The 26,412-nt window shown below is 43.8% G+C and overlaps 1 long non-coding RNA gene across 1 annotated transcript in view; it reads right to left on the reverse strand.

Moving 5' to 3' along the window:
• Positions 1 to 16,603: 16,603 nt before the first annotated feature.
• The window catches only part of LOC307185424, an 811,550-nt gene continuing 801,741 nt past the window's right edge, over positions 16,604 to 26,412 (reverse strand). The window contains exon 3 of the long non-coding RNA XR_013828075.1: positions 16,604 to 16,689. This is a non-coding gene — a long non-coding RNA (uncharacterized lncRNA). The remainder of the gene's footprint in view (positions 16,690 to 26,412) is intronic.

Raw genomic sequence — 26,412 nt, forward strand, 5'->3', positions numbered from 1 at the left:
GAGAGACTAGCTGGAGGTGTCTGGACGGGCAAATTTAACTCTCATTTCCCACCAGGAAGAGGAATTAACCAAAGGCTCAGCGTGCCGTGCCGGAACCAGATTAGGGCCTGAAGCCATCCTGCGGTGTTGCGGCCAGGTCACAAGAAAGCGAGTTGAAGAAAGGAGCTCAGGGGCACTATAATTCACAAACCTGCAGAGTTATAAATGACAGCTATCGTTCAAAAATATACTGAAGTAAGGCTGCCAAGAGAATTAGAAAGCAGGGCAGAATTGCAGGAAACTGATTTCAGGAGGTAGACTGGAAATGCATTGAAAGCATAGGAAAAGAGGCAGAACGTCCACAATGATGCACTTGGCCAAAAAGGGCATATGCGATTTTTCCTGAATATATTCAGGAAAAAACGCATACGCCCTTTTTGGCCAACCAAGCAAACTTGCAAAGGAAATCTGCACTACAATGAAGTCTCACTTCCCCCCGGTCAAAAGGGCCATCTGAAAAAAGTGTAAAATCCAGAAAGGCAGGACAGGCCATGGAGAACTGGGAGCCTTGTTATGCTGATGGGCGGGATGTAAATTGCCAACAGACACTCGGGAGAAGTGTATGGTGTTTCCTGAAACATCTAAAAAACAAAGCCACAGAACCTAGGGCACTTCCACTTATGGTCCTATAGCTTAGGGAAATTAAAATCAAAAAGACACAGCCACCCCAAAGTTTGGAACGGCTCTGTTTACAAGAACCTCGTTTACCGTACAAGTTCAATATCACAGAAAGTGAAAAATGGATAAAGAACTTGTGGTACTTATGTACAATGCAGTATCACTCAGCAAAAAAATCTATGTCATCAGGCCCTTAGCAGCACAATGAGTGGATTCAGGTATGATGATTCTAACTGAAATAAGTCACACAGAAAAAGAAACATCATAAGATATCAGTAATACACGGAATGTAAACTTGGCTACACAGGAACTGAATTACAGAACAGAACAGGGTCTCAAATTTAGAAAACCAACTTATGCTTGCTTAAGGGGAAAGGTGAGTTGGGGTGCTGCATAAAACCAGAGATTGAAATGAGCACAGATAAAGTTCCTTAAGCCAAATATGGAAGAGACAAGAGCTACTCCTTGCTCAACGAAATGGACTCAACACCCCATATTAAACGCCTAAGAATGTACATGACTAGTAAGTATCTTAAAACCTATGGATTGCTATGTCTCCAAAAGAGAATCAAGCGTGTGTACAGAGGCATAAACGCAGCAGTGATAGGATTGGAGAGATTCGGTGACCAAATGAAGACCCTTTGAAGTCATATTGCATGGTACCCATTACACGGGTTTCAACTACCCAGGTTTAAGGTATTCTTCCTTCAGCTAAAACATGCATGTGGAACCTAGAGTATGATCAACCATGTGATCGGGAGACGTGTTCAAATATGTCTCAGTTTTCGTACCTTGGTACTCGGGTGCAACATTCCAGATGCTTTACTAACACTCTCCCGACTTGGAGAGTCAGTCCCTTTAACCTCATGTTTGGCCCAGTTTCCAATTTCTGCGGAAGATGAACAGGAATAGCGAGAACCAATGAGAGGCTAGCTGGAGGTGTCTGGACGGGCAAATTTAACTCTCATTTCCCACCAGGAAGAGGAAATAACCAAAGGCTCAGCGTGCCGTACCGGAACCAGATTAGGGCCTGAAGCCATCCTGCGGTGTTGCGGCCAGCTCAAAAGAAAGCGAGTTGAAGAAAGGAGCTCAGGGGCACTGTAATTCACAAACCTGCAGAGTTATAAATGACAGCTATCGTCCAAAAATAGACTGAAGTAAGGCTGCCAAGAGGACTTGAAAGCTGGGCAGAATTGCAGGAAACCGATTTCAGGAGGTAGACTGGAATTGCATTGAAAGCATAGGAAAAGAGGCAGAACGTCCACAATGATGCACTTGGCCAAAAAGGGCGTATGCGTTTTTTCCTGAATATATTCAGGAAAAAACGCATACGCCCTTTTTGGCCAACCAAGCAAGCTTGCAAAGGAAATCTGCACTACAATGAAGTCTCACTTCCCCCCGGTCAAAAGGGCCATCTGAAAAAAGTGTAAAAACCAGAAAGGCAGGACAGGCCATGGAGAACTGGGAGCCTTGTTATGCTGATGGGCGGGATGTAAATTGCCAACAACCACTCGGGAGAAGTGTATGGTGTTTCCTGAAACATCTAAAAAACAAAGCAACAGAACCTAGGGCACTTCCACTTATGGTCCTATAGCTTAGGGAAATTAAAATCAAAAAGACACAGCCACCCCAAAGTTTGGAATGGCTCTGTTTACAAGAACCTCGTTTACAGTACAAGTTCAACATCGCAGAAAGTGAAAAATGGATAAAGAACTTGTGGTACTTACGTACAATGCAGTATCACTCAGCAATGAAATCTATGTCATCAGGCCCGTAGCAGCATAATGAGTGGATTCAGGTACGATGATTCTAACTGAAATAAGTCACACAGAAAAAGAAACATCATAAGATATCACTAATACACGGAATGTAAACTTGGCTACACAGGAACTGCATTCCAAAACAGAACAGGGTCTCAAATTTAGAAAACCAACCTATGCTTGCTTAAGGGGAAGGTGAGTTGGGGTGCTGCATAAAACCAGAGATTGAAATGAGCACAGATAAAGTTCCTTAAGCCAAATATGGAATAGACAAGAGCTACTTCTTGCTCAACGAAATGGACTCAAAACCCCATATTAAACCCCTAAGAATGTACCTGACTAGTAAGTATCTTAAAACCTATGGATTGCTATGTCTCCAAAAGAGAATCAAGCGTGTGTACAGGGGAATAAACGCAGCAGTGATAGGATTGGAGAGGTTCGGTGAGCAAATGAAGACCCTTTGAAGTCATATTGCATGGTACCCATTACACGGGTCTTAACTCTCCAGGTTTAAGGTATTCTTCCTTCAGCTAAAACATACATGTGGAACCCAGAGTATGATCAACCATGTGAATGGGAGAGGTGCTCAAATATGTCTCAGTTTTCCTCCCCTGGTACTCGGGTGCAACATTCCAGACGCTTTACTAACACTCTCCCCACTTGGAGAGTCAGCGCCTTTAACCTCCTTTTTGGCACAGTTTGCAATTTCTGTGGAAGATGAACAGGAATAGCGAGAACCAATGAGAGGCTAGCTGGAGGTGTCTGGACGGGCAAATTTAACTCTCATTTCCCAACAGGAAGAGGAAATAACCAAAGGCTCAGCGTGCCGTGCCGGAACCAGATTAGGGCCTGAAGCCATCCTGCGGTGTTGCGGCCAGGTCACAAGAAAGCGAGTTGAAGAAAGGAGCTCAGGGGCACTGTAATTCACAAACCTGCAGAGTTATAAATGACAGCTATCGTCCAAAAATATACTGAAGTAAGGCTGCCAAGAGGACTTGAAAGCGGGGCAGAATTGCAGGAAACCGATTTCAGGAGGTAGACTGGAATTGCATTGAAAGCATAGGAAAAGAGGCAGAACGTCCACAATGATGCACTTGGCCAAAAAGGGCGTATGCGTTTTTTCCTGAATATATTCAGGAAAAAATGCATACGCCCTTTTTGGCCAACCAAGCAAGCTTCCAAAGGAAATCTGCACTACAATGAAGTCTCACTTCCCCCCGGTCAAAAGGGCCATCTGAAAAAAGTGTAAAATCCAGAAAGGCAGGACAGGCCATGGAAAACTGGGAGCCTTGTTATGCTGATGGGCGGGATGTAAATTGCCAACAACCACTCGGAAGAAGTGTATGGTGTTTCCTGAAACATCTAAAAAACAAAGCAACAGAACCTAGGGCACTTCCACTTATGGTCCTATAGCTTAGGGAACTTAAAATCAAAAAGACACAGCCACCCCAAAGTTTGGAACGGCTCTGTTTACAAGAACCTCATTTACAGTACAAGTTCAACATCGCAGAAAGTGAAAAATGGATAAAGAAGTTGTGGTATTCACTTACAAAGCAATATCACTCAGCAATGAAATCTATGTCATCAGGCCCTTAGCAGCACAATGAGTGGATTCAGGTATGATGATTCTAACTGAAATAAGTCACACAGAAAAAGAAACATCATAAGATATCAGTAATACACGGAATGTAAACTTGGCTACACAGGAACTGAATTACAGAACAGAACAAGGTCTCAAATTTAGAAAACCAACTTATGCTTGCTTAAGGGTAAAGGTGAGTTGGGGTGCTGCATAAAACCAGAGATTGAAATGAGCACAGATAAAGTTTCTTAAGCCAAATATGGAATAGACAAGAGCTACTCCTTGCTCAATGAAATGGACTCAACACCGCATATTAAACGCCTAAGAATGTACCTGACTAGTAAGTATCTTAAAACCTATGGATTGCTATGTCTCCGAAAGAGAATCAAGCATGTGTACAGGGGCATAAACGCAGCAGTGATAGGATTGCAGAGGTTCGGTGAGCAAATGAAGACCCTTTGAAGTCATATTGCATGGTACCCATTCCACGGGTTTCAACTACCCAGGTTTTAGGTATTCTTCCTTCAGCTAAAACATGCATGTGGAACCCAGAGTATGATCAACCATGTGATCGGGAGACGTGTTCCAATATGTCTCAGTTTTCCTCCCCTGGTACTCGGGTGCAACATTCCAGACGCTTTACTAACACTCTCCCGACTTGGAGAGTCAGCGCCTTTAACCTCCTGTTTGGCCCAGTTTGCAATTTCTGCGGAAGATGAACAGGAATAGCGAGAACCAATGAGAGACTAGCTGGAGGTGTCTGGACGGGCAAATTTAACTCTCATTTCCCACCAGGAAGAGGAAATAACCAAAGGCTCAGCGTGCCGTACTGGAACTAGATTAGGGCCTGAAGCCATCCTGCGGTGTTGCGGCCAGCTCAAAAGAAAGCGAGTTGAAGAAAGGAGCTCAGGGGCACTGTAATTCACAAACCTGCAGAGTTATAAATGACAGCTATCGTCCAAAAATAGACTGAAGTAAGGCTGCCAAGAGGACTTGAAAGCGGGGCAGAATTGCAGGAAACCGATTTCAGGAGGTAGACTGGAATTGCATTGCAAGCATAGGAAAAGAGGCAGAACGTCCACAATGATGCACTTGGCCAAAAAGGGCGTATGCGTTTTTTCCTGAATATATTCAGGAAAAAACGCATACGCCCTTTTTGGCCAACCAAGCAAGCTTGCAAAGGAAATCTGCACTACAATGAAGTCTCACTTCCCCCCGGTCAAAAGGGCCATCTGAAAAAAGTGTAAAATCCAGAAAGGCAGGACAGGCCATGGAGAACTGGGAGCCTTGTTATGCTGATGGGCGGGATGTAAATTGCCAACAGACACTCGGGAGAAGTGTATGGTGTTTCCTGAAACATCTAAAAAACAAAGCCACAGAACCTAGGGCACTTCCACTTATGGTCCTATAGCTTAGGGAAATTAAAATCAAAAAGACACAGCCACCCCAAAGTTTGGAACGGCACTGTTTACAAGAACCTCGTTTACAGTACAAGTTCAACATCGCAGAAAGTGAAAAATGGATAAAGAAGTTGTGGTATTTACTTACAAAGCAATATCACTCAGCAATGAAATCTATGTCATCAGGCCCGTAGCAGCATAATGAGTGGATTCAGGTATGATGATTCTAACTGAAATAAGTCACACAGAAAAAGAAACATCATAAGATATCACTAATACACGGAATGTAAACTTGGCTACACAGGAACTGCATTCCAAAACAGAACAGGGTGTCAAATTTAGAAAACCGACTTATGCTTGCTTAAGGGTAAAGGTGAGTTGGGGTGCTGCATAAAACCAGAGATTGAAATGAGCACAGATAAATTTCCTTAAGCCAAATATGGAATAGACAAGAGCTACTCCTTGCTCAACGAAATGGACTCAAAACCCCATATTAAACCCCTAAGAATGTACCTGACTAGTAAGTATCTTAAAACCTATGGATTGCTATGTCTCCAAAAGAGAATCAAGCGTGTGTACAGGGGAATAAACGCAGCAGTGATAGGTTTGGAGAGGTTCGGTGAGCAAATGAAGACCCTTTGAAGTCATATTGCATGGTACCCATTCCACGGGTCTCAACTCTCCAGGTTTAAGGTATTCTTCCTTCAGCTAAAACATGCATGTGGAACCCAGAGTATGATCAACCATGTGAACGGGAGACGTGTTCAAATATGTCTCAGTTTTCCTCCCCTGGTACTCGGGTGCAACATTCCAGACGCTTTACTAACACTCTCCCGACTTGGAGAGTCAGTCCCTTTAACCTCCTGTTTGGCCCAGTTTGCAATTTCTGCGGAAGATGAACAGGAATAGCAAGAACCAATGAGAGGCTAGCTGGAGGTGTCTGGACGGGCAAATTTAACTCTCATTTCCCACCAGGAAGAGGTATTAACCAAAGGCTCAGCATGCCGGGCCGGAACCAGATTAGGGCCTGAAGCCATCCTGCGGTGTTGCGGCCAGGTCACAAGAAACCGAGTTGAAGAAAGGAGCTCAGGGACACTGTAATTCACAAACCTGCAGAGTTATAAATGACAGCTATCGTCCAAAAATAGACTGAAGTAAGGCTGCCAAGAGGACTTGAAAGCGGGGCAGAATTGCAGGAAACCGATTTCAGGAGGTAGACTGGAATTGCATTGCAAGCATAGGAAAAGAGGCAGAACGTCCACAATGATGCACTTGGCCAAAAAGGGCATATGCGTTTTTTCCTGAATATATTCAGGAAAAAACGCATACGCCCTTTTTGGCCAACCAAGCAAGCTTGCAAAGGAAATCTGAACTACAATGAAGTCTCACTTCCCCCAGGTCAAAAGGGCCATCTGAAAAAAGTGTAAAATCCAGAAAGGCAGGACAGGCCATGGAGAACTGGGAGCCTTGTTATGCTGATGGGCGGGATGTAAATTGCAAACAACCACTCCGGAGAAGTGTATGGTGTTTCCTGAAACATCTAAAAAACAAAGCAACAGAGCCTAGGGCAATGCCACTTATGGTCCTATAGCTTAGGGAAATTAAAATCAAAAAGACACAGCCACCCCAAAGTTTGGGACGCCTCCGTTTACAAGAACCTCGTTTACCGGACAAGTTCAATATCACAGAAAGTGAAAAATGGATAAAGAACTTGTGATACTTACGTACAATGCAGTATCACTCAGCAATGAAATCTATGTCATCAGGCCCGTAGCAGCATAATAAGTGGATTCAGGTACGATGATTCTAACTGAAATAAGTCACACAGAAAAAGAAACATCATAAGATATCACTAATACACGGAATGTAAGCTTGGCTACACAGGAACTGCATTCCAAAACAGAACAGGGTCTCAAATTTAGAAAAGCAACTTATGCTTGCTTAAGGGGAAAGGTGAGTTGGAGTGCTGCATAAAACCAGAGATTGAAATGAGCACAGATAAAGTTCCTTAAGCCAAATACGGAATAGACAATAGCTACTCCTTGCTCAACGAAATGGACTCAACACCCCATATTAAACGCCTAAGAATGTACCTGACTAGTAAGTATCTTAAAACCTATGGATTGCTATGTCTCCAAAAGAGAATCAAGCGTGTGTACAGGGGCATAAACGCAGCAGTGATAGGATTGGAAAGGTTCGGTGAGCAAATGAAGACCCTTTGAAGTCATATTGCATGGTACCCATTCCACGGGTTTCAACTACCCAGGTTTAAGGTATTCTTCCTTCAGCTAAAACATGCATTTGGAACCCAGAGTATGATCAACTATGTGAACGGGAGACGTGTTCAAATATGTCTCAGTTTTCCTCCCCTGGTACTCGGGTGCAACATTCCAGACACTTTACTAACACTCTCCCGACTTGGAGAGTCAGTCCCTTTAACCTCCTGTTTGGCCCAGTTTGCAATTTCTGCGGAGGATGAACAGGAATAGCGAGAACCAATGAGAGACTAGCTGGAGGTGTCTGGACGGGCAAATTTAACTCTCATTTCCCAACAGGAAGAGGAAATAACCAAAGGATCAGCGTGCCGTACCGGAACCAGATTAGGGCCTGAAGCCATCCTGCGGTGTTGCGGCCAGCTCAAAAGAAAGCGAGTTGAAGAAAGGAGCTCAGGGGCACTGTAAATCACAAACCTGCAGAGTTATAAATGACAGCTATCGTCCAAAAATAGACTGAAGTAAGGCTGCCAAGAGGACTTGAAAGCGGGGCAGAATTGCAGGAAACCGATTTCAGGAGGTAGACTGGAATTGCATTGAAAGCATAGGAAAAGAGGCAGAACGTCCACAATGATGCACTTGGCCAAAAAGGGCGTATGCGTTTTTTCCTGAATATATTCAGGAAAAAACGCATACGCCCTTTTTGGCCAACCAAGCAAGCTTGCAAAGGAAATCTGCACTACAATGAAGTCTCACTTCCCCCCGGTCAAAAGGGCCATCTGAAAAAAGTGTAAAATCCAGAAAGGCAGGACAGGCCATGGAGAACTGGGAGCCTTGTTATGCTGATGGGCGGGATGTAAATTGCCAACAGACACTCGGGAGAAGTGTATGGTGTTTCCTGAAACATCTAAAAAACAAAGCAACAGAACCTAGGGCACTTCCACTTATGGTCCTATAGCTTAGGGAAATTAAAATCAAAAAGACACAGCCACCCCAAAGTTTGGAACGGCTCTGTTTACAAGAACCTCGTTTACAGTACAAGTTCAACATCGCAGAAAGTGAAAAATGGATAAAGAAGTTGTGGTATTTACTTACAAAGCAATATCACTCAGCAATGAAATCTGTGTCATCAGGCCCTTAGCAGCACAATGCGTGGATTCAGGTATGATGATTCTAACTGAAATAAGTCACACAGAAAAAGAAACATCATAAGATATCAGTAATACACGGAATGTAAACTTGGCTACACAGGAACTGAATTACAGAACAGAACAGGGTCTCAAATTTAGAAAACCAACTTATACTTGCTTAAGGGTAAAGGTGAGTTGGGGTGCTGCATAAAACCAGAGATTGAAATGAGCACAGATAAAGTTCCTTAAGCCAAATATGGAATAGACAAGAGCTACTCCTTGCTCAACGAAATGGACTCAACACCCCATATTAAACGCCTAAGAATGTACCTGACTAGTAAGTATCTTAAAACCTATGGATTGCTATGTCTCCGAAAGAGAATCAAGCATGTGTACAGGGGCATAAACGCAGCAGTGATAGGATTGGAGAGGTTCGGTGAGCAAATGAAGACCCTTTGAAGTCATATTGCATGGTACCCATTCCACGGGTTTCAACTACCCAGGTTTAAGGTATTCTTCCTTCAGCTAAAACATGCATGTGGAACCCAGAGTATGATCAACCATGTGATCGGGAGATGTGTTCCAATATGTCTCAGTTTTCCTCCCCTGGTACTCGGGTGCAACATTCCAGACGCTTTACTAACACTCTCCCCACTTGGAGAGTCAGTCCCTTTAACCTCCTGTTTGGCCCAGTTTGCAATTTCTGCGGAAGATGAACAGGAATAGCGAGAACCAATGAGAGGCTAGCTGGAGGTGTCTGGACGGGCAAATTTAACTCTCATTTCCCACCAGGAAGAGGAATTAACCAAAGGCTCAGCATGCCGGGCCGGAACCAGATTAGGGCCTGAAGCCATCCTGCGGTGTTGCGGCCAGGTCACAAGAATGCGAGTTGAAGAAAGGAGCTCAGGGGCACTGTAATTCACAAACCTGCAGAGTTATAAATGACAGCTATCGTCCAAAAACAGACTGAAGTAAGGCTGCCAAGAGGACTTGAAAGCGGGGCAGAATTGCAGGAAACCGATTTCAGGAGGTAGACTGGAATTGCATTGAAAGCATAGGAAAAGAGGCAGAACGTCCACAATGATGCACTTGGCCAAAAAGGGCGTATGCGTTTTTTCCTGAATATATTCAGGAAAAAACGCATACGCCCTTTTTGGCCAACCAAGCAAGCTTGCAAAGGAAATCTGCATTACAATGAAGTCTCACTTCCCACCAGTCAAAAGGGCCATCTGAAAAAAGTGTAAAATCCAGAAAGGCAGGACAGGCCATAGAGAACTGGGAGCCTTGTTATGCTGATGGGTGGGTTGTAAATTGCCAACAGACACTCGGGAGAAGTGTATGGTGTTTCCTGAAACATCTAAAAAACAAAGCAACAGAGCCTAGGGCACTGATACTTATGGTCCTATAGCTTAGGGAAATTAAAATCAAAAAGACACAGCCACCCCAAAGTTTGGGACGCCTCTGTTTACAAGAACCTCGTTTACCGTACAAGTTCAACATCGCAGAAAGTGAAAAATGGATAAAGAAGTTGTGGTATTTACTTACAAAGCAATATCACTCAGCAATGAAATCTATATCATCAGGCCCTTAGCATCACAATGAGTGGATTCAGGTATGATGATTCTAACTGAAATAAGTCACACAGAAAAAGAAACATCATAAGATATCAGTAATACACGGAATGTAAACTTGGCTACACAGGAACTGAATTACAGAACACAACAGGGTCTCAAATTTAGAAAACCAACTTATTCTTGCTTAAGGGTAAAGGTGAGTTGGGGTGCTGCATAAAACCAGAGATTGAAATGAGCACAGATAAAGTTCCTTAAGCCAAATATGGAATAGACAAGAGCTACTCCTTGCTCAACGAAATGGACTCAACACCCCATATTAAACGCCTAAGAATGTACCTGACTTGTAAGTATCTTAAAACCTATGGATTGCTATGTCTCCGAAAGAGAATCAAGCATGTGTACAGGGGCATAAACGCAGCAGTGATAGGATTGGAGAGGTTCGGTGAGCAAATGAAGACCCTTTGAAGTCATATTGCATGGTACCCATTCCATGGGTTTCAACTACCCAGGTTTAAGGTATTCTTCCTTCAGCTAAAACATGCATGTGGAACCTAGAGTATGATCAACCATGTGATCGGGAGATGTGTTCAAATTTGTCTCAGTTTTCCTCCCCTGGTACTCGGGTGCAACATTCCAGACGCTTTACTAACACTCTCCCCACTTGGAGAGTCAGTCCCTTTAACCTCCTGTTTGGCCCAGTTTGCAATTTCTGCGGAAGATAAACAGGAATAGCGAGAACCAATGAGAGGCTAGCTGGAGGTGTCTGGACGGGCAAATTTAACTCTCATTTCCCACCAGGAAGAGGAATTAACCAAAGGCTCAGCATGCCGGGCCGGAACCAGATTAGGGCCTGAAGCCATCCTGCGGTGTTGCGGCCAGGTCACAAGAAAGCGAGTTGAAGAAAGGAGCTCAGGGGCACTGTAATTCACAAACCTGCAGAGTTATAAATGACAGCTATCGTCCAAAAATAGACTGAAGTAAGGCTGCCAAGAGGACTTGAAAGCGGGGCAGAATTGCAGGAAACCGATTTCAGGAGGTAGACTGGAATTGCATTGAAAGCATAGGAAAAGAGGCAGAACGTCCACAATGATGCACTTGGCCAAAAAGGGCGTATGCGTTTTTTCCTGAATATATTCAGGAAAAAACGCATACGCCCTTTTTGGCCAACCAAGCAAGCTTGCAAAGGAAATCTGCATTACAATGAAGTCTCACTTCCCACTGGTCAAAAGGGCCATCTGAAAAAAGTGTAAAACCCAGAAAGGCAGGACAGGCCATAGAGAACTGGGAGCCTTGTTATGCTGATGGGCGGGTTGTAAATTGCCAACAGACACTCGGGAGAAGTGTATGGTGTTTCTTGAAACATCTAAAAAACAAAGCAACAGAGCCTAGGGCACATCCACTTATGGTCCTATAGCTTAGGGAAATTAAAATCAAAAAGAAACAGCCACCCCAAACTTTGGGACGCCTCTGTTTACAAGAACCTCGTTTACAGTACAAGTTCAACATCGCAGAAAGTGAAAAATGGATAAAGAAGTTGTGGTATTTACTTACAAAGCAATATCACTCAGCAATGAAATCTATGTCATCAGGCCCTTAGCATCACAATGAGTGGATTCAGGTGTGATGATTCTAACTGAAATAAGTCACACAGAAAAAGAAACATCATAAGATATCAGTAATACACGGAATGTAAACTTGGCTACACAGGAACTGAATTACAGAACAGAACAGTGTCTCAAATTTAGAAAACCAACTTATGCTTGCTTAAGGGTAAAGGTGAGTTGGGGTGCTGCATAAAACCAGAGATTGAACTGAGCACAGATAAAGTTCCTTAAGTCAAATATGGAATAGACAAGAGCTACTCCTTGCTCAACGAAATGGACTCAACACCGCATATTAAACGCCTAAGAATGTACCTGACTAGTAAGTATCTTAAAACCTATGGATTGCTATGTCTCCGAAAGAGAATCAAGCATGTGTACAGGGGCATAAACGCAGCAGTGATAGGATTGGAGAGGTTCGGTGAGCAAATGAAGACCCTTTGAAGTCATATTGCATGGTACCCATTACACGGGTCTCAACTCTCCAGGTTTAAGGTATTATTCCTTCAGCTAAAACATGCATGTGGAACCCAGGTATGATCAACCATGTGAACGGGAGACGTGTTCAACTATGTCTCAGTTTTCCTCCCCTGGTACTCGGGTGCAACATTCCAGACGCTTTACTAACACTCTCCCCACTTGGAGAGTCAGTGCCTTTAACTTCCTGTTTGGCCCAGTTTGCAATTTCTGCGGAAGATGAACAGGAATAGCGAGAACCAATGAGAGGCTAGCTGGAGGTGTCTGGACGGGCAAATTTAACTCTCATTTCCCACCAGGAAGAGGAATTAACCAAAGGCTCAGCATGCCGGCCCGGAACCAGATTAGGGACTGAAGCCATCCTGCGGTGTTGCGGCCAGGTCACAAGAAAGCGAGTTGAAGAAAAGAGCTCAGGGGCACTGTAATTCACAAACCTGCAGAGTTATAAATGACAGCTATCGTCCAAAAATAGACTGAAGTAAGGCTGCCAAGAGGACTTGAAAGCGGGGCAGAATTGCAGGAAACCGATTTCAGGAGCTAGACTGGAATTGCATTGCAAACATAGGAAAAGAGGCAGAACGTCCACAATGATGCACTTGGCCAAAAAGGGCGTATGCGTTTTTTCCTGAATATATTCAGGAAAAAACGCATACGCCCTTTTTGGCCAACCAAGCAAGCTTGCAAAGGAAATCTGCACTACAATGAAGTCTCACTTCCCCCCGGTCAAAAGGGCCATCTGAAAAAAGTGTAAAATCCAGAAAGGCAGGACAGGCCATGGAGAACTGGGAGCCTTGTTATGCTGATGGGCGGGATGTAAATTGCCAACAACCACTCGAGAGAAGTGTATGGTGTTTCCTGAAACATCTAAAAAACAAAGCAACAGAACCTAGGGCACTTCCACTTATGGTCCTATAGCTTAGGGAAATTAAAATCAAAAAGACACAGCCACCCCAAAGTTTGGAACGGCTCTGTTTACAAGAACCTCGTTTACAGTACAAGTTCAACATCGCAGAAAGTGAAAAATGGATAAAGAAGTTGTGGTATTTACTGACAAAGCAATATCACTCAGCAATGAAATCTGTGTCATCAGGCCCTTAGCAGCACAATGAGTGGATTCAGGTATGATGATTCTAACTGAAGTAAGTCACACAGAAAAAGAAACATCATAAGATATCAGTAATACACGGAATGTAAACTTGGCTACACAGGAACTGAATTACAGAACAGAACAGGGTCTCAAATTTAGAAAACCAACTTATGCTTGCTTAAGGGTAAAGGTGAGTTGGGGTGCTGCATAAAACCAGAGATTGAAATGAGCACAGATAAAGTTCCTTAAGCCAAATATGGAATAGACAAGAGCTACTCCTTGCTCAACGAAATGGACTCAACACCGCATATTAAACGCCTAAGAATGTACCTGACTAGTAAATATCTTAAAACCTATGGATTGCTATGTCTCCGAAAGAGAATCAAGCATGTGTACAGGGGCATAAACGCAGCAGTGATAGGATTGGAGAGGTTCGGTGAGCAAATGAAGACCCTTTGAAGTCATATTGCATGGTACCCATTCCACGGGTTTCAACTAGCCAGGTTTAAGGTATTCTTCCTTCAGCTAAAACATGCATGTGGAACCTGGAGTATGATCAACCATGTGATCGGGAGACGTGTTCAAATATGTCTCAGTTTTCCTCCCCTGGTACTCGGGTGCAACATTCCAGACGCTTTACTAACACTCTCCCCACTTGGAGAGTCAGTCCCTTTAACCTCCTGTTTGGCCCAGTTTGCAAATTTCTGCGGAAGATGAACAGGAATAGCGAGAACCAATGAGAGGCTAGCTGGAGGTGTCTGGACGGGCAAATTTAACTCTCATTTCCCACCAGGAAGAGGAATTAACCAAAGGCTCAGCGTGCCATGCCGGAACCAGATTAGGGCCTGAAGCCATCCTGCGGTGTTGCGGCCAGCTCAAAAGAAAGCGAGTTGAAGAAAGGATCTCAGGGGCACTGTAATTCACAAACCTGCAGAGTTATAAATGACAGCTATCGTCCAAAAATAGACTGAAGTAAGGCTGCCAAGAGGACTTGAAAGCGGGGCAGAATTGCAGGAAACCGATTTCAGGAGCTAGACTGGAATTGCATTGAAAGCATAGGAAAAGAGGCAGAACGTCCACAATGATGCACTTGGCCAAAAAGGGCGTATGCGTTTTTTCCTGAATATATTCAGGAAAAAACGCATACGCCCTTTTTGGCCAACCAAGCAAGCTTGCAAAGGAAATCTGCACTACAATGAAGTCTCACTTCTCCCCGGTCAAAAGGGCCATCTGAAAAAAGTGTAAAATCCAGAAAGGCAAGACAGGCCATGGAGAACTGGGAGCCTTGTTATGCTGATTGGCGGGATGTAAATTGCCAACAGACACTTGGGAGAAGTGTATGGTGTTTCCTGAAACATCTAAAAAACAAAGCAACAGAGCCTAGGGCACTGCCACTTATGGTCCTATAGCTTAGGGAAATTAAAATCAAAAAGACACAGCCACCCCAAAGTTTGGGACGCCTCTGTTTACAATAACCTTGTTTACAGTACAAGTTCAACATCGCAGAAAGTGAAAAATGGATAAAGAACTAGTGGTACTTACGTACAATGCAGTATCACTCAGCAATGAAATCTATGTCATCAGGCCCATAGCAGCATAATGAGTAGATTCAGGTACGATGATTCTAACTGAAATAACTCACACAGAAAAAGAAACATCATAAGATATCACTAATACACGGAATGTAAACTTGGCTACACAGGAACTGCATTCCAAAACAGAACAGGGTCTCAAATTTAGAAAACCAACTTATGCTTGCTTAAGGGGAAAGGTGAGTTGGGGTGCTGCATAAAACCACAGATTGAAATGAGCACAGATAAAGTTCCTTAAGCCAAATATGGAATAGACAAGAGCTACTCCTTGCTCAACGAAATGGACTCAACACCGCATATTAACCGCCTAAGAATGTACCTGACTAGTAAGTATCTTAAAACCTATGGATTGCTATGTCTCCGAAAGAGAATCAAGCATGTGTACAGGGGCATAAACGCAGCAGTGATAAGATTGGAGAGGTTCGGTGAGCAAATGAAGACCCTTTGAAGTCATATTGCATGGTACCCATTCCACGGGTTTCAACTACCCAGGTTTTAGGTATTCTTCCTTCAGCTAAAACATGCATGTGGAACCCAGAGTATGATCAACCATGTGATCGGGAGACGTGTTCAAATATGTCTCAGTTTTCCTCCCCTGGTACTCGGGTGCAACATTCCAGACGCTTTACTAAGACTCTCCCCACTTGGAGAGTCAGCGCCTTTAACCTCCTGTTTGGCACAGTTTGCAATTTCTGCGGAAGATGAACAGGAATAGCGAGAACCAATGAGAGGCTAGCTGGAGGTGTCTGGACGGGCAAATTTAACTCTCATTTCCCAACAGGAAGAGGAAATAACCAAAGGCTCAGCGTGCCGGGCCGGAACCAGATTAGGGCCTGAAGCCATCCTGCGGTGTTGCGGCCAGCTCAAAAGAAAGCGAGTTGAAGAAAGGAGCTCAGGGGCACTGTAATTCACAAACCTGCAGAGTTATAAATGACAGCTATCGTCCAAAAATAGACTGAAGTAAGGCTGCCAAGAGGACTTGAAAGCGGGGCAGAATTGCAGGAAACCGATTTCAGGAGGTAGACTGGAATTGCATTGAAAGCATAGGAAAAGAGGCAGAACGTCCACAATGATGCACTTGGCCAAAAAGGGCGTATGCGTTTTTTCCTGAATATATTCAGGAAAAAACGCATACGCCCTTTTTGGCCAACCAAGCAAGCTTGCAAAGGAAATCTGCACTACAATGAAGTCTCACTTCCCCCCGGTCAAAAGGGCCATCTGAAAAAAGTGTAAAATCCAGAAAGGCAAGACAGGCCATGGAGAACTGGGAGCCTTGTTATGCTGATTGGCGGGATGTAAATTGCCAACAGACACTCGGGAGAAGTGTATGGTGTTTCCTGAAACATCTAACAAACAAAGCAACAGAGCCTAGGGCACTGCCACTTATGGTCCTATAGCTTAGGGAAATTAAAATCAAAAAGACACAGCCACCCCAAAGTTTGGGACGCCTCTGTTTACAAGAACCTCGTTTACAGTACAAGTTCAACATCGCAGAAAGTGAAAAATGGATAAAGAACTTGTGGTAATTACGTACAATGCAGTATCACTCAGCAATGAAATCTATGTCATCAGGCCCGTAGCAGCATAATGAGTAGATTCAGGTACGATGATTCTAACTGAAATAAGTCACACAGAAAAAGAAACATCATAAGATATCAGTAATACACGGAATGGAAATTGGCTACACAGGAACTGAATTACAGAACAGAACAGGGTCTCAAATTTAGAAAACCAACTTATGCTTGCTTAAGGGTAAAGGTGGGTTGGGGTGCTGCATAAAACCAGAGATTGAAATGAGCACAGATAAAGTTCCTTAAGCCAAATATGGAATAGACAAGAGCTACTCCTTGCTCAACGAAATAGACTCAACACCGCATATTAAACGCCTAAGAATGTACCTGACTAGTAAGTATCTTAAAACCTATGGATTGCTATGTCTCCGAAAGAGAATCAAGCATGTGTACAGGGGCATAAACGCAGCAGTGATAGGATTGGAGAGGTTCGGTGAGCAAATGAAGACCCTTTGAAGTCATATTGCATGGTACCCATTCCACGGGTTTCAACTACCCATGTTTTAGGTATTCTTCCTTCAGCTAAAACGTGCATGTGGAACCCAGAGTATGATCAACCATGTGATCGGGAGACGTGTTCCAATATGTCTCAGTTTTCCTCCACTGGTACTCGGGTGCAACATTACAGACGCTTTACTAACACTCTCCCCACTTGGAGAGTCAGCGCCTTTAACCTCCTGTTTGGCCCAGTTTGCAATTTCTGCGGAAGATGAACAGGAATAGCGAGAACCAATGAGAGGCTAGCTGGAGGTGTCTGGACGGGCAAATTTAACTCTCATTTCCCACCAGGAAGAGGAAATAACCAAAGGCTCAGCGTGCGGTACCGGAACTAGATTAGGGCCTGAAGCCATCCTGCGGTGTTGCGGCCAGGTCACAAGAAAGCGAGTTGAAGAAAGGAGCTCAGGGGCACTGTAATTCACAAACCTGCAGAGTTATAAATGACAGCTATCGTCCAAAAATAGACTGAAGTAAGGCTGCCAAGAGGACTTGAAAGCGGGGCAGAATTGCAGGAAACCGATTTCAGGAGGTAGACTGGAATTGCATTGAAAGCATAGGAAAAGAGGCAGAACGTCCACAATGATGCACTTGGCCAAAAAGGGCGTATGCGTTTTTTCCTGAATATATTCAGGAAAAAACGCATACGCCCTTTTTGGCCAACCAAGCAAGCTTGCAAAGGAAATCTGCACTACAATGAAGTCTCACTTACCCCCGGTCAAAAGGTCCATCTGAAAAAAGTGTAAAATCCAGAAAGGCAGGACAGGCCATGGAGAACTGGGAGCCTTGTTATGCTGAAGGGCGGGATGTAAATTGCCAACAGACACTTGGGAGAAGTGTATGGTGTTTCCTGAAACATCTAAAAAACAAAGCAACAGAACCTAGGGCACTTCCACTTATGGTCCTATAGCTTAGGGAAATTAAAATCAAAAAGACACAGCCACCCCAAAGTTTGGAACGGCACTGTTTACAAGAACCTCGTTTACAGTACAAGTTCAACATCGCAGAAAGTGAAAAATGGATAAAGAAGTTGTGGCATTTACTTACAAAGCAATATCACTCAGCAATGAAATCTGTGTCATCAGGCCCTTAGCAGCACAATGAGTGGATTCAGGTATGATGATTCTAACTGAAGTAAGTCACACAGAAAAAGAAACATCATAAGATATCAGTAATACACGGAATGTAAACTTGGCTACACAGGAACTGAATTACAGAACAGAACAGGGTCTCAAATTTAGAAAACCAACTTATGCTTGCTTAAGGGTAAAGGTGAGTTGGGGTGCTGCATAAAACCAGAGATTGAAATGAGCACAGATAAAGTTCCTTAAGCCAAATATGGAATACACAAGAGCTACTCCTTGCTCAACGAAATGGACTCAACACCCCATATTAAACGCCTAAGAATGTACCTGACTAGTAAGTATCTTAAAACCTATGGATTGCTATGTCTCTGAAAGAGAATCATGCATGTGTACAGGGGCATAAACGCAGCAGTGATAGGATTGGAGAGGTTCGGTGAGCAAATGAAGACCCTTTGAAGTCATATTGCATGGTACCCATTCCACGGGTTTCAACTACCCAGGTTTAAGGTATTCTTCCTTCAGCTAAAACATGCATGTGGAACCTAGAGTATGATCAACCATGTGATCGGGAGACGTGTTCAAATATGTCTCAGTTTTCGTACGCTGGTACTCGGGTGCAACATTCCAGACGCTTTACTAACACTCTCCCCACTTGGAGAGTCAGTCCCTTTAACCTCCTGTTTAGCCCAGTTTGCAATTTCTGCGGAAGATGAACAGGAATAGCGAGAACCAATGAGAGGCTAGCTGGAGGTGTCTGGACGGGCAAATTTAACTCTCATTTCCCACCGGGAGGAGGAAATAACCAAAGGCTCAGCGTGCCGTGCCAGAACCAGATTAGGGCCTGAAGCCATCCTGCGGTGTTGCGGCCAGGTCACAAGAAAGCGAGTTGAAGAAAGGAGCTCAGGGGCACTGTAATTCGCAAACCTGCAGAGTTATAAATGACAGCTATCATCCAAAAATAGACTGAAGTAAGGCTGCCAAGAGGACTTGAAAGCGGGGCAGAATTGCAGGAAACCGATTTCAGGAGGTAGACTGGAATTGCATTGAAAGCATAGGAAAAGAGGCAGAACGTCCACAATGATGCACTTGGCCAAAAAGGGCGTATGCGTTTTTTCCTGAATATATTCAGGAAAAAACGCATACGCCCTTTTTGGCCAACCAAGCAAGCTTGCAAAGGAAATCTGCACTACAATGAAGTCTCACTTCCCCCCAGTCAAAAGGGCCATCTGAAAAAAGTGTAAAATCCAGAAAGGCAGGACAGGCCATGGACAACTGGGAGCCTTGTTAAGCTGATGGGCGGGATGTAAATTAACAACAACCACTCGGGAGAAGTGTATGGTGTTTCCTGAAACATCTAAAAAACAAAGCAACAGAGCCTAGGGCACTTCCACTTATGGTCCTATAGCTTAGGGAAATTAAAATCAAAAAGACACAGCCACCCCAAAGTTTGGGACGCCTCTGTTTACAAGAACCTCGTTTACCGTACAAGTTCAATATCACAGAAAGTGAAAAATGGATAAAGAACTTGTGGTACTTACGTACAATGCAGTATCACTCAGCAATGAAATCTATGTCATCAGGCCCATAGCACCATAATGAGTGGATTCAGGTACGATGATTCTAACTGAAATAAGTCACATAGAAAAAGAAACATCATAAGATATCACTAATACACGGAATGTAAACTTGGCTACACAGGAACTGAATTCCAAAACAGAACAGGGTCTCAAATTTAGAAAACCAACTTATGCTTGCTTAAGGGTAAAGGTGAGTTGGGGTGCTGCATAAAACCAGAGATTGAAATGAGCACAGATAAAGTTCCTTAAGCCAAATATGGAATAGACAAGAGCTACTCCTTGCTCAACGAAATGGACTCAACACCCCATATTAAACGCCTAAGAATGTACCTGACTAGTAAGTATCTTAAAACCTATGAATTGCTATGTCTCCAAAAGAGAATAAAGCGTGTGTACAGGGGCATAAACGCAGCAGTGATAGGATTGGAGAGGTTCGGTGAGCAAATGAAGACCCTTTGAAGACATATTGCATGGTACCCATTCCACGGGTCTCAACTCTACAGGTTTAAGGTATTCTTCCTACAGCTAAAACATGCATGTGGAACCCAGAGTATGATCAACCGTGTGAACGGGAGACGTGTTCAAATATGTCTCAGTTTTCCTACCCTGGTACTCGGGTGCAACATTCCAGACGCGTTACTAACACTCTCCCCACTTGGAGAGTCAGCGCCTTTAACCTCCTGTTTGGCCCAGTTTGCAATTTCTGCGGAAGATGAACAGGAATAGCGAGAACCAATGAGAGACTAGCTGGAGGTGTCTGGACGGGCAAATTTAACTCTCATTTCCCACCAGGAAGAGGAATTAACCAAAGGCTCAGCGTGCCGTGCCGGAACCAGATTAGGGCCTGAAACCATCCTGCGGTGTTGCAGCCAGCTCACAAGAAAGCGAGTTGAAGAAAGGAGCTCAGGGGCACTGTAATTCACAAACCTGCAGAGTTATAAATGACAGCTATCGTCCAAAAATAGACTGAAGTAAGGCTGCCAAGAGGACTTGAAAGCGGGGCAGAATTGCAGGAAACCGATTTCAGGAGGTAGACTGGAATTGCATTGAAACCATAGGAAAAGAGGCAGAACGTCCACAATGATGCACTTGGCCAAAAAGGGCGTATGCGTTTTTTCCTGAATATATTCAGGAAAAAACGCATACGCCCTTTTTGGCCAACCAAGCAAGCTTGCAAAGGAAATCTGCACTACAATGAAGTCTCACTTCCCCCCGGTCAAAAGGGCCATCTGAAAAAAGTGTAAAATCCAGAAAGGCAACAGGCCATGGAGAACTGGGAGCCTTGTTATGCTGATGGGCGGGATGTAAATTGCCAACAGACACTTGGGAGAAGTGTATGGTGTTTCCTGAAACATCTAAAAAACAAAGCAACAGAGCCTAGGGCACTTCCACTTATGGTCCTATAGCTTAGGGAAATTAAAATCAAAAAGACACAGCCACCCCAAAGTTTGGAATGGCTCTGTTTACAAGAACCTCATTTACAGTACAAGTTCAACATCGCAGAAAGTGAAAAATGGATAAAGAAGTTGTGGTATTCACTTACAAAGCAATATCACTCAGCAATGAAATCTGTGTCATCAGGCCCTTAGCAGCACAATGAGTGGATTCAGGTATGATGATTCTAACTGAAATAAGTCACACAGAAAAAGAAACATCATAAGATATCAGTAATACACGGAATGGAAACTTGGCTACACAGGAACTGAATTACAGAACAGAACAGGGTCTCAAATTTAGAAAACCAACTTATGCTTGCTTAAGGGTAAAGGTGAGTTGGGGCTGCATAAAACCAGAGATTGAAATGAGCACAGATAAAGTTCCTTAAGCCAAATATGGAATAGACAAGAGCTACTCCTTGCTCAACGAAATGGACTCAACACCGCATATTAAACGCCTAAGAATGTACCTGACTAGTAAGTATCTTAAAACCTATGGATTGCTATGTCTCCGAAAGCGAATCAAGCATGTGTACAGGGGCATAAACGCAGCAGTGATAGGATTGGAGAGGTTCGGTGAGCAAATGAAGACCCTTTGAAGTCATATTGCATGGTACCCATTCCACGGGTTTCAACTACCCAGGTTTAAGGTATTCTTCCTTCAGCTAAAACATGCATGTGGAACCTAGAGTATGATCAACCATGTGATCGGGAGACGTGTTCAAATATGTCTCAGTTTTCGTACCCTGGTACTCGGGTGCAACATTCCAGACGCTTTACTAACACTCTCCCCACTTGGAGAGTCAGTCCCTTTAACCTCCTGTTTGGCCCAGTTTGCAATTTCTGCGGAAGATGAACAGGAATAGCGAGAACCAATGAGAGGCTAGCTGGAGGTGTCTGGACGGGCAAATTTAACTCTCATTTCCCACCAGGAAGAGGAATTAACCAAAGGCTCCGCATGCCGGCCCGGAACCAGATTAGGGCCTGAAGCCATCCTGCGGTGTTGCGGCCAGGTCACAAGAAAGCGAGTTGAAGAAAGGAGCTCAGGGGCACTGTAATTCACAAACCTGCAGAGTTATAAATGACAGCTATCGTCCAAAAACAGACTGAAGTAAGGCTGCCAAGAGGACTTGAAAGCGGGGCAGAATTGCAGGAAACCGATTTCAGGAGGTAGACTGGAATTGCATTGAAAGCATAGGAAAAGAGGCAGAACGTCCACAATGATGCACTTGGCCAAAAAGGGCGTATGCGTTTTTTCCTGAATATATTCAGGAAAAAACGCATACGCCCTTTTTGGCCAACCAAGCAAGCTTGCAAAGGAAATCTGCACTACAATGAAGTCTCACTTCCCCCCTGTCAAAAGGGCCATCTGAAAAAAGTGTAAAATCCAGAAAGGCAGGACAGGCCATGGAGAACTGGGAGCCTTGTTATGCTGATGGGCGGGATGTAAATTGCCAACAACCACTCGGGAGAAGTGTATGGTGTTTCCTGAAACATCTAAAAAACAAAGCAACAGAGCCTAGGGCACTGCCACTTATGGTCCTATAGCTTAGGGAAATTAAAATCAAAAAGACACAGCCACCCCAAAGTTTGGGGCGCCTCTGTTTACAAGAACCTCGTTTACAGTAGAAGTTCAACATCGCAGAAAGTGAAAAATGGATAAAGAAGTTGTGGTATTTACTTACAAAGCAATATCACTCAGCAATGAAATCTGTGTCATCAGGCCCTTAGCAGCACAATGAGTGGATTCAGGTATGATGATTCTAACTGAAGTAAGTCACACAGAAAAAGAAACATCATAAGATATCAGTAATACACGGAATGTAAACTTGGCTACACAGGAACTGAATTACAGAACAGAACAGGGTCTCAAATTTAGAAAACCAACTTATGCTTGCTTAAGGGTAAAGGTGAGTTGGGGTGCTGCATAAAACCAGAGATTGAAATGAGCAAAGATAAAGTTCCTTAAGTCAAATATGGAATAGACAAGAGCTACTCCTTGCTCAACGAAATGGACTCAACACCGCATATTAAACGCCTAAGAATGTACCTGACTACTAAGTATCTTAAAACCTATGGATTGCTATGTCTCCGAAAGAGAATCAAGCATGTGTACAGGGGCATAAACGCAGCAGTGATAGGATTGGAGAGGTTCGGTGAGCAAATGAAGACCCTTTGAAGTCATATTGCATGGTACCCATTACACGGGTCTTAACTCTCCTGGTTTAAGGTATTCTTCCTTCAGCTAAAACATGCATGTGGAACCCAAGTATGATCAACCATGTGAACGGGAGACGTGTTCAAATATGTCTCAGTTTTCCTCCCCTGGTACTCGGGTGCAACATTCCAGACGCTTTACTAACACTCTCCCCACTTGGAGAGTCAGCGCCTTTAACCTCCTGTTTGGCCCAGTTTGCAATTTCTGCGGAAGATGAACAGGAATAGCGAGAACCAATGAGAGGCTAACTGGAGGTGTCTGGACGGGCAAATTTAACTCTCATTTCCCACCATGAAGAGGAAATAACCAAAGGCTCAGCGTGCCGTGCCGAAACCAGATTAGGGCCTGAAGCCAGCCTGCGGTGTTGCGGCCAGGTCACAAGAAAGCGAGTTGAAGAAAGGAGCTCAGGGGCACTGTAATTCACAAACCTGCAGAGTTATAAATGACAGCTATCGTCCAAAAATAGACTGAAGTAAGGCTGCCAAGAGGACTTGAAAGCGGGGCAGAATTGCAGGAAACCGATTTCAGGAGGTAGACTGGAATTGCATTGAAAGCATAGGAAAAGAGGCAGAACGTCCACAATGATGCACTTGGCCAAAAAGGGCGTATGCGTTTTTTCCTGAATATATTCAGGAAAAAACGCATACGCCCTTTTTGGCCAACCAAGCAAGCTTGCAAAGGAAATCTGCACTACAATGAAGTCTCACTTCCCCCCGGTCAAAAGGGCCATCTGAAAAACGTGTAAAATCCAGAAAGGCAGGACAGGCCATGGAGAACTGGGAGCCTTGTTATGCTGATGGGCGGGATGTAAATTGCCAACAACCACTCGGGAGAAGTGTATGGTGTTTCCTGAAACATCTAAAAAACAAAGCAACAGAGCCTAGGGCACTGCCACTTATGGTCCTATAGCTTAGGGAAATTAAAATCAAAAAGACACAGCCACCCCAAAGTTCGGGGCGCCTCTGTTTACAAGAACCTCGTTTACAGTAGAAGTTCAACATTGCAGAAAGTGAAAAATGGATAAAGAAGTTGTGGTATTTACTTACAAAGCAATATCACTCAGCAATGAAATCTGTGTCATCAGGCCCTTAGCAGCACAATGAGTGGATTCAGGTATGATGATTCTAACTGAAGTAAGTCACACAGAAAAAGAAACATCATAAGATATCAGTAATACACGGAATGTAAACTTGGCTACACAGGAACTGAATTATAGAACAGAACAGGGTCTCAAATTTAGAAAACCAACTTATGCTTGCTTAAGGGTAAAGGTGAATTGGGGTGCTGCATAAAACCAGAGATTGAAATGAGCACAGATAAAGTTCCTTAAGTCAAATATGGAATAGACAAGAGCTACTCCTTGCTCAACGAAATGGACTCAACACCGCATATTAAACGCCTAAGAATGTACCTGACTAGTAAGTATCTTAAAACCTATGGATTGCTATGTCTCCGAAAGAGAATCAAGCATGTGTACAGGGGCATAAACGCAGCAGTGATAGGATTGGAGAGGTTCGGTGAGCAAATGAAGACCCTTTGAAGTCATATTGCATGGTACCCATTACACGGGTCTTAACTCTCCAGGTTTAAGGTATTCTTCCTTCAGCTAAAACATGCATGTGGAACCCAAGTATGATCAACCATGTGAATGGGAGACGTGTTCAAATATGTCTCAGTTTTCCTCCCCTGGTACTCGGGTGCAACATTCCAGACGCTTTACTAACACTCTCCCCACTTGGAGAGTCAGCGCCTTTAACCTCCTGTTTGGCCCAGTTTGCAATTTCTGCGGAAGATGAACAGGAATAGCGAGAACCAATGAGAGGCTAACTGGAGGTGTCTGGACGGGCAAATTTAACTCTCATTTCCCAAGATGAAGAGGAAATAACCAAAGGCTCAGCGTGCCGTGCCGAAACCAGATTAGGGCCTGAAGCCATCCTGCGGTGTTGCGGCCAGGTCACAAGAAAGCAAGTTGAAGAAAGGAGCTCAGGGGCACTGTAATTCACAAACCTGCAGAGTTATAAATGACAGCTATCGTCCAAAAATAGACTGAAGTAAGGCTGCCAAGAGGACTTGAAAGCGGGGCAGAATTGCAGGAAACCGATTTCAGGAGGTAGACTGGAATTGCATTGAAAGCATAGGAAAAGAGGCAGAAAGTCCACAATGATGCACTTGGCCAAAAAGGGCGTATGCGTTTTTTCCTGAATATATTCAGGAAAAAACGCATACGCCCTTTTTGGCCAACCAAGCAAGCTTGCAAAGGAAATCTGCACTACAATGAAGTCTCACTTCCCCCCGGTCAAAAGGGCCATCTGAAAAAAGTGTAAAATCCAGAAAGGCAACAGGCCATTGAGAACTTGGAGCCTTGTTATGCTGAAGGGCGGGATGTAAATTGCAAACAGACACTTGGGAGAAGTGTATGGTGTTTCCTGAAACATCTAAAAAACAAAGCAACAGAGCCTAGGGCACTTCCACTTATGGTCCTATAGCTTAGGGAAATTAAAATCAAAAAGACACAGCTCCCCAAAGTTTGGAACGGCTCTGTTTACAAGAACCTCGTTTACAGTACAAGTTCAACATCGCAGAAAGTGAAAAATGGATAAAGAAGTTGTGGTATTCACTTACAAAGCAATATCACTCAGCAATGAAATCTATGTCATCAGGCCCTTAGCAGCACAATGAGTGGATTCAGGTATGATGATTCTAACTGAAATAAGTCACACAGAAAAAGAAACATCATCAGATATCAGTAATACACGGAATGGAAACTTGGCTACACAGGAACTGAATTACAGAACAGAACAGGGTCTCAAATTTAGAAAGACAACTTATGCTTGCTTAAGGGTAAAGGTGAGTTGGGGTGCTGCATAAAACCAGAGATTGAAATGAGCACAGATAAAGTTCCTTAAGCCAAATATGGAATAGACAAGAGCTACTCCTTGCTCAACGAAATGGACTCA

This window comes from Stenella coeruleoalba, assembly GCF_951394435.1.
Source record: "Stenella coeruleoalba genome assembly, chromosome: 4".
Classification (NCBI taxonomy): Eukaryota; Metazoa; Chordata; class Mammalia; order Artiodactyla; family Delphinidae; genus Stenella; species Stenella coeruleoalba.